This window comes from Pan troglodytes, chromosome 6 (genome assembly GCF_028858775.2).
Source record: "Pan troglodytes isolate AG18354 chromosome 6, NHGRI_mPanTro3-v2.0_pri, whole genome shotgun sequence".
Lineage (NCBI taxonomy): Eukaryota > Metazoa > Chordata > Mammalia > Primates > Hominidae > Pan > Pan troglodytes.
In genome coordinates, this window is record NC_072404.2 from 97877748 (window position 1) to 97887663 (window position 9916).

Genomic DNA, 9916 nt, shown 5'->3' on the forward strand with positions numbered 1-9916 from the left:
ATCATCAATCCCTTGTCAACTGGATATTTGCAAATATTTTCTCCCTTTAAACAGATTGTCTCTTCACTTCGTTGATTGTTTCCTTTGCTGTGCAGAAGCTTTTTAACTTGATGTGTTTCCGTTTGTCCGTTTTTGCTTTGGTTTCCTGTGCAAGTACTCAAGAAATCTTTGCCAAGGCTAATATCCTGGAGTGTTTCTCCAGTGTTTCCTTGTAATAGTTTGAGGTCTTAGGTTTAAGTCTTTAATCCATTTTGATTCAGTTTTTCTATATGGTGAGAGAAACGGATCTAGTTTAATTCTTTGCATATAGATATCTGGTTTTCACAGCACTTTTTATTTAAGAGACTGCCTTTTCCCCAATGTATATTCTTGGTGCTTTGTTAAAAATGAGCTGAATGTAAATGCATGAATTTATTTCTGGGTTCTCTATTCTGTTCCATTAGTCTATGTGGTTTTTTTTTTTTCCTATGACAGTGCCATGTTATTTTCATTACTATAGCTCTGTAGTGTAATTGAAAGTCAGATAATGGAATGCTTCCAGCTTTGTTGTTTTTGCTCCAGATAGCTTTGGTTATTCTGGGTCTTTTGTGGTTCCATATTAATTTTAGGATTAATGTTTCTAATTATGTGAAGAATGTCAGTGGTATTTTGATAGAGATTGCATTGAATATGCAAATAGCTTTGGGTAGTATGGACATTTTAACAATATTTATACTTTCAATCCATGAACATGGAATATCATTCCTTTTTTATGTGTGTCCTCTTCAATTTCACCAATGTTTTATGGTTTTCATTATACAGATCTTTTATGTCTTTGGTTAAGTTTAATCGTAAGTATTTCATTTTAGTGTCACTAATGTAAATAGAATTACTTTCTTTGTTTGTTTTTCAGATTGTTCATTATTGACATATAGAAATGCTATTGATCTTTTGCATGTTGATTTTGTGTCCTGCAACTTTACTGAATTTATAAGTTCTAATAGTTTTCTTTGGTGAAATCTTTAGGTTTTACTAAATATAAGACCATGTCATCTGCAAACAAGGATAATTTGACTTCTTCCTTTCCAATTTGGATGCCCCTTATTCCTTTCTCTTGTCTAATTACTCTTGCTAGGACTTCTAGTACTATGTTGAACAAAAGTGGCAAAAGTCTTGTCTTATTCCAGATCTTAAAGGAACAGCTTTTTGTTTTTCCCTTTTCTGTGTATGATACTATCTGTGAGTTTGTCATATATACCTTTTATCATATTGAAGTATGTTCTTTTTATTAACTTTTTGAAAGTTTTTTTTTATGAAGAATGATGCTTTTTCAGCATATATTGAAATGATCATATGGTTATGTCTTTCACTATGTTGACATGATATATCACATTTATTGATTTGAATATGTTGAGCCATCATTGCATCCCTGAGATGAATCCCAGTTGACCATGATGAATGACCTTTTTAATGTGTTGTTAAATTTAGTTTACTAGTATTTTGTTGAAGATTTTTGCTTCAATGTTCATCAGAGATACTTGGCCTCAATGTTAATCAGAGATATTGGCCTGTAGTTTCTTTTTCTCAGGGCAGCACTGAGTTTCAGTGCAGAGTCCTATATTCAATTTGTTCTCTTTGCCCCAAATACACAGATTTTCTCTCCATGCTTTGCTTATTGAGGTTGGGAGAGGGGTGGTGGAGGCAATGCAAGACTGTCTTTCCTACCTTCTCCAGTGCCTCTTTCCTTGTTATTAGGTTAAAATGAGGTACTGTGATTGCTCACTTGATTTTTTAGTTCCTATGAAGGTGCTTTCTTATGTGGGTAGTTGTTTAATTTGGTGTCCCTAGAGGGGACCACAGGGGCAGTGTTCTGTTGAGTTGTCTTACTCCCTCCCCCAGCCCAGCTCCATTTTCTTTTTTCTTTTTTCTTTTTTTTTTTTTTTGAGATGGAGTCTCACTCTGTAGCCCAGGCTGGAGTGCAATTATACAATCTCAAATTATTGACACATATTTACAAGTGTTCCAAGAAAATAAAAATATCTATATTTAAATAAAAATTTTTAATAAATTGAAATTCTCATCCTAACTTTAGCATTTGAAATATCATATATAAACATTATTTTGTTAAATATTTACTGAAAAAACTGGAGCTGGATAGACACAGGCAGCCCCTAGCAATGCTCCATTAAGGAATGAGCAGAATAAGTACTCCTACCATATTCTACTACTTCCTTCTATCTCTCCATGGTGTTCAATGTTGTTTGGATCCACTAGAAAATATTAATGCAGTTGATACAGATGACTTCTCTCCTACACCCACCTTTCACGGAGCAAAGAGAGAAAGAATAGAGAGTGGAGCTGGAGGGAGAAATTAGAGCTACTCTTAACCTACTTTGTGATTATATTACTAAACTTATTTAAGAAAAGCTAAAGGTAAAGAAATTTAAACTCTACACAATTAGATGGTAAGAAATAGCTAAGGAAAATTATTCAAAACACTTTAAATAACAAAATGAAGTCAGAATTAGACTTCACTATATCTTTTACCGCTTTTTGACCTCACAAAAATAATAAACATGATTAACCAAGTCACACACATATTATTTATGTGATTTAACTCTTAATGCTTCTGAATAAAATGGCTCCCAATTTTATTTGAACTCAATATTTCATATTTGTATGTGACAAAGATGACTTGAAGTTACTCCCCTATGAATGGACCTGTATATAGGTATAAAAGTATACCTATATAAAATATATAGGATATATACTTTTCCACATACTTCTGCATTTCAAAGGAATTTGGTGGAGGCTTTTCCTCTTGAAAACTTATTGAATATTGCAATTAATCCTGAAGTTCTATTTTAAAACTAATCAGGCAGTGTTCCTGATTTTAAATTCAAGTGCAAGCTAAAGCAGGATCTTTTCAAGTAAGCTGAATTTTAGTGAAATTGTTTCACAGGGGTTTAATTATTAGTAGAATATTTCCTCCATTGTGTTTCTCCTTTTTCTTCTAATTCTTGAAGAGGTCATACAAATTTTGAACACAATATTAATTATACACAAAGGAGTTCAAGAGTGCTTTTATAAGACTAAGTTTAAAATTTGGAGGGAAAACTTCTACTGGAAAATATTCAACGCATTAAAACAGAAACAGAATTTTTTTTCTCCCAATATGTTTGATCACCAAAATTACAAGTTTGCAGCCAGAGTAAATTAAACAACATAATTAGAGATACCATTCTAATAGGAGAATAAAGGATCACATGTTACTAAGAGATTATATGAAGAGCCATGTAGACTGATTGAACAGCAACGTATGGATTTTTGATAAAGTTTCTCTACAATGAAGTCAATATAAATAAAGTAGAAATATCATGTTCATTTATTATATCTGTATTCATGACATGCTTAAATATTAACCTCCTCCTTTCTAGAGTAACAACTCTTATATTTTTGGAGATCTGGCAGGAAGTCCTATCTCTCTGAACATCGCCGAGAAATCATAAAATTTGTGACAGAATTGACTATGATGAGGGAAATGGGGCATTTCTCAATGGTGGCAGAGATGGTCAGCAGTTTTCACACTTGAGGAGAATAGGGAGCAACTGAAGCTTGTGTAGTAGCGTGGCTCTGGGAAACTAGAAATTTTTTCAATGCACGCAGTCGGATCTTTCTCAGCCTCACACAACCATGTGACTGCTTTTCCCTGAATCCAGTTCTAGCCCTTCTCCCTGCATTTAACTAATGCATTTAAGGGGTGCCAGTACATGTACACTAGAAAAGTATTGTGTGAGAGTAGTTGTGGTACAACATGGGAATTGTAGGAAGGGTAAAATTCTGTTAAGTTGTTTCAAGCTTATGCCTAAATATGAGATACAGAAAGCTACAGATATTTGCTGTCAGAAATAGGAGACAAGTGGTTAGCTGCTAGAAATTGGGTAACAAAAACCACTATAACCCCTAGTCTATCATAAGGCCATTCATATAGTAAAGTCCTAACTCCCAAGTACCTTCGAATGTGTCTTATTTAGAAATAGGATCATTGCAAATATAATTTGTTAGGATGAGGTCATACTAAAGTATGGTGGGCCTCCTGTTCCAATATGTCCATCATCATGAACCATACAAAAGGGGAAATTTCAACACAGACACATACACAAGGAGAAAACCATGTAAATATTGGAGTTATGCTGCCGTAAGCCAAGGAACTAGAAGAAGCAAGGAGATAAATTTGGGACAGATCCTTCCCTAATACATCCAGAGGAAGCATGTCCCTGCCAACATCTTGAGAACTTCTAGCCTCCAGAACTATGAGACAATAAATTTCTGTTATCCAAATAACACAGTTTATGTTATTTTGTTACGACAGCCCTAGCAAAGTAATGCATTCACCTTGCTGAGGCTGATATAGGGATGAAGAGAAGCTTGGCATGAGCATATATAACAGTGAACTAGAATAAGTCCACAGAGGATTGGATGCAATATAGCTACATAATTTGCTAAACTCACTTTCCTTGGCACTTAGCTAAGGTGCTTCCACAGCTAAGATCCCAGAATGTACAGATGAACTGATCCAGTGAAAAGGAGGACTCAATACTCATCTTATCCCCTTTTATTAGTTTTCATGAAATCCTAAACGTGAAATCTTGAGAAGGGGGATGGGGCATTAAAAAAATCCATCTCTGCATCTCAACTCTGCCTGTTACCCTGTTTTGTTTTTCAAAACTTCGTTGGTATCTCAGAAGAATTAAGATGGGAGCATAACAATGTCCCCCCAACAGAGTTTATCATACAGATTTGGACCCTAAAACAGTCAGACATCTGATTTTTGAGTGCTCAGCATCTATTCTTTTATTTTGCTAAGGCCACACCAAAGTATTCCCTGGGAAAGGATCCCCTCCTCATCCTGCTTGGCCTTGGAGGGACAGTCAATGGAGGACCCACATGTCCTTCTCTTGCCAGGGTTTGTGCATGTCACAGAGACTAAAACAATCAGATGCTTTCTTGTGGGAATTTGGACCTTGTCACAAGAACAGAAACATGTGGAATCAATTTATTTTCGTGGTGATGGCCTGAAAAGACTGTCCTTTTGTTACTGGTTATAAGAGCCTCAGAATTGCGTGTTCCTGTCTTTCCAAAGACCTTAACTTCTCTTTTGGTGCGTTAAATACTCAGTTTCCAATGGATTAGATTTTCATAAGTTAGTAAGGGTTGTTTTCTGCTGCTTTCAATTGAAGATTCTTAACTAATTCAGCATACCATCCCATTTAAAGTTTTTAAGTATTCTGATGCTGGTATTTCTGGGGATAACAATGGTAGTAGGGCATTTAAATTACTTATTTGATAAATATTGTTTTGAAGACTTTTTTCCTCTCAAAATCATCTAAGTAAAGTACTTTAGCAATTAACTCTGGATCAATAGTGGTTAAATTCTGCATTGAAGCATAATAGTTATGAAAACCACACAGGGTTTTAACTTTAGGGTATGGAAATACTTTTGAATTTAAATGGCTTCTCAACAATTTACATTGTTCCTCAGTCTCTTTGTACACTGTCCTTGAAGAATAAGATTAAAACTAGAGGGAATATTTTCTGTTCCCTGAAAATGAAAATTGCTGGTAGAAAAGGGAAGGACATTCATGGTAGCCTATACAGCACAATATAAATGATATTTAATTAATGTTTTTGAAAACACATTTTATTGTTCAAGAAAATATTCAGTTGTTTATATATTATTTGTCATAATAAGGGGGAGAAAAAGCATCCCAAATTTCAACAAGAAAAATGTAAATTTTAAGGTTATAGAAAAAACCCAAAACAGTCTATTTTAGTTCATAATACACGTAACATTGAGTTTAATAATTTTAAATATATAACACATCTCTTGTTATTTTGGTAATACTTCTAAAATACATACAACTTTGACACAAATATATAAGGTGTCTAAGTACTGTAAAGTAGCTGAAAATGGCTTAACTAGAAATCAAGTACTTTTCCAAATCCTTTCTTTCAAAATTCCAAGTTCATTTCCAAACATCTCATTTCTAAGTTCATTTCTTTTCTATCCCTGTAAAATTCATCAGCCAAGACTGCAAGCCAGAATCACATCTGTCTTTCAACTCTGGCTTATGAATTTTACAGTGATAGAAGACATACTCCTGTCAAGAACAAAATCTATATACAAACAAAATCTATATGTATTTTCTAAACAAGGAGATACTTTAAAAAAATTATTTCCATAGGTTATTGGAGAACAAGTGGTGTTTGGTTACATGAGTCAATTCTTTAGTGGTGATTTGTGAGATTTTGGTGCACCATCACCCGAGCGGTATACACTGCCCCCAGTTTGTAGTCTTTTATCCCTCACCTTCTTCCCACCCTTTCCCTTTCAGTCCCCCAAGTCTATTGTGTCATTCTTGTGCCTTTGCATCCTCATAGTCTAGCTCCCACTTATGAGTGAGAACACACAATGTCTGGTTTTCCATTCCTGAGTTACTTCACTTAAAATAATAGTCTCCAGGCTCATCCAGGTTGCTGAAAATGCCATTAATTCATTATGAAGAGATAATTTTAGAGGCTCAAAATAAGTTGTAATGTATAAACAATTATAAATGTTAGACATTTTGTTATGTAAAACTATAAATTATTTAGGTTTAAAAATAAATGTAAAAATTTTCACTAAAGAAGACCAAAATGAAACAATATTTTAATATAATTAAACTGAAATTTATCATTTGTATTACTTCCATTTTATCTTGTATCTATTCTAAAATTATATATGTATGTGTGTGTAATCACCCAGCAGATTCTTCTTCCTTGCTGCACAGATAAAAAGCCAATTCTCTGAGACAATGGTATTGCAGTAGAGAAAGAGTTTAATAATTGCAGGGCCAGCCAAGTGGAAAGACTGGAGTTATTATTACTGAAATCAGCCTCCCCAAAAATTCAGAGGCTAGGGTTTTTCAGGGATAATTTGGTGGGCACTAGGGAATGGGGAATGCTGATTGATTGGGTTGAAGATGAAATTATAGGAGGTCAAAGCTGTCTTCTTGCACTGAGTCAGTTCCTGGGTGGGACCACATGATCAGTTGAGCCAGTTTGTTGGTATGGGTTACTTATCTGGATGGTGCCAGCTCGTCCATCAGAATGCAGAGTCTAAACACCACCTCGAACACCAATTGTAGGTTTTACAGTAATGTTATCTATAGAAAAAATTGGAAAGGGTATGAATCTTGTAACCTCTGGCTATATAATTCCTGACCACAGTTCTAATCCTGTGGCTAATTTGTTAGTTTTACAAATGTGGTTTTTGGTCACCAAGCAAAAAGAGGAGAGTTTTGGGAAGGGGCTATTATCATCTTTGCTTGAAGGTTAAACTATGAAATAAATTCCTCCTGTAGTTACCTTGGCCTGCACCAAGGAATGAACAAGGGCAACTTGGCGGCTAGAAGCAAGATCAAGTCAGTTAGGTCACATTTTTTTTCACTGTCATTGTTTTTCTATGTCAGATTTCTCTCACTGCCATAATTTTTGCAAAGACTGTTTCAATCATATGCATGTACATACATATGTATATGTATACAATTGTGTTCAATGTAAAATTTAAATAAATCCATTTTAAAGGGTTTTTTTCCCCTGTAAAGTTGATGAAACAATGTCTTACACTTATAGTCAGAAAATCCGGTGATGAATCCTACTACCCTTCTAGTAACTGACTAAGAAATGTCGTCTTGAAAATGTCCCTTAGTTTCTCTGAGATTCAGTTTTGTTATTGATTCAATGTGTTATTGATTAAATTTTGCCTACCTGTATCAGTTAAATAGGGTAAGTTATGCTGTGCTAACAAATTACCTCCAAGTTTCAGTGGCTTTAAAAGAACATCCTCTTTTTTTTTTTTACTGCTCACCTAAGCAACGTGTCAATGTTGTAGACATACTCCATCCCTGGGTCTATGGCTCCATTGCCTTCCATCTCATCATCATCATGGAACAAAGCTTGTGGGGGCATTACATCTGGAATCAGATCTGCTTCTAAAAGAAAACGAGGCATTGCCCAATGAGAAGCAGCTTTCCTGGGGGTGGGGGGCGGGGGGGGGTGCCGAGAAATCCAGAGAAGCAGATGGGCTTGTCAACAGGGTGTGGTCAGATGAGCTCAAAGATGAAAAGTCAATCTCTTCTTTTTCAAGAATCAGATCTGCCTTGTGGCCTTGGCTTATGGATTTTACAGGGATAGAAGACATACTCCTGTCAAGAAAGCCAGCCACTTCCTTCTGGCCTCTTCTGTCTTTTGCTTCCTGAGCTCAAGACCTTTTCTCTTTTAATTCCATGGCAGATTCCACAGGATTCTAACTTGCCTGTTTTCTAAGTCCCTGAACAGTAATGATGGGATCTAAAGTTGGTTTGGAGGCAGCTTTTACCTCAAACTTGAGGCGGACAACTTTTTTTCCTTCAGGTTTCAATGTTGAAGGTTTCTTATGAATAAGTTCCTACCATCCTGGTTATCCAAATTCCTGAGCACCTGAACAGAAGTATATGGGATTTTCCATACTGAGGCAACCTGCTACTGTGCTCCATTAGTTTGAAGTCTTTTTATTTTTCCCTAGCAAAAAAGCCCAATTTTCCCAATAAAAATGCAGATATCTTCGTTCTATCTGAAATAACCTTGATGTCCACTTCCTTCCAGAGACAAGTTGTACATTGCCAACATGATGACTTTGCTGCCATGTCAGCCTCAGCCTTTCATACAGTTCCTTGCCATCTGCTGAGCAATCAGAAAAAGTAAATCTAAAAAAATTATCACCCTTAACGTAACTGAGCTGTCCCCTCAGCTGTCTGGTTGGTATCCATTTTTGGTACTTGTCGCAGAAGCAGGACAGCTGCTTCTCCATCCACAATACATCTTCTTCATCGCTGTTAGGGAATCCCTGCTGTAGTCATGACATAAGTCTACTGATGTCTGATCCTCCAATTTGACAATCAGGGGAGTCTCTCTCTCCACTTCACCTTCATCCAGCCCTTCCGAGGTAGATGTTATTATGGCTTCATCACTACGTTGACTGATCAAACTACTTAGGTAGATGTAACTATCTATTCCTTCCTTCTCACAGATTTAGCAGTGCTTTTCAGTCACAAACCTAAGCTCAGGGCCATGAACTTAACAGGACTTTTACCAGGATCACATAGGCAAAAACTCTTTAGGAGACTGTATGCCCATACTTCTTTATTCAGACATAAGGAACTTTGAAAGCAGTAATTTACAATATATGATCCACTGTCCTTTATTTGATCAAGTTTAAAAAGACAGTGACTAAAAAAAGATTAAGATACCACTAAGCTATTCTCCATCAACAGGCACAGATACACACACACAGTGTCATCTGTCCCATTGATATTTCACATTCATTTCAAGTTAAGTTCTTTGAAATCCTTTTGCGAATAACATCTGTCTTTCTGCTTCAAGTTGCTCAGTTAAAATAATCTGTTCTCCCAAAATACAAATGTCTACTTTTTTCTAATTTTGTCTCTCAGTGTCCCTGATAACTCCATCATGAAGCCTCTGCTGGTCCTGCCATTGCTCCAGATGCATGCTGGCCACTGTGGCTGCCATCAGCATCCCCACCGAGAGGCCCAGCAGTGCCTTCAAACTCCTTGACATCTCTGTGCCAGCTTCCAAGGCCTCTTTCTCCCACCTCTCAAGGCTGGTCAGTAGCATTTAATTTAGTTCAACAAACATCTATTGACTGTCTGTTATAGGTAAGGCATCAAAAGATTTACTAACTAGTAGAGGAGATATTCAAACAAAAATGATCTATATTATAAGTCAGAGTAGAGTAAGTGGTGGAAATAAGTGCAATAAAAGAAACATCTAGGGAAAGAGAAGGAATAATATTCTGACTTGGGGACCAGATAATGTTTCACAGAACTCTAATATAAGC

General features: G+C 35.9%; 2 pseudogenes; both read right to left on the bottom strand.

Moving 5' to 3' along the window:
• Positions 1-7884: 7884 nt before the first annotated feature.
• Positions 7885-9326, bottom strand: LOC107966519 (cysteine-rich protein 2-binding protein-like; annotated as a pseudogene).
• A 64-nt stretch (positions 9327-9390) lies between these two features.
• Positions 9391-9636, bottom strand: LOC129135527 (protein PET117 homolog, mitochondrial-like; annotated as a pseudogene).
• Between the last annotated feature and the right edge of the window lie 280 nt (positions 9637-9916).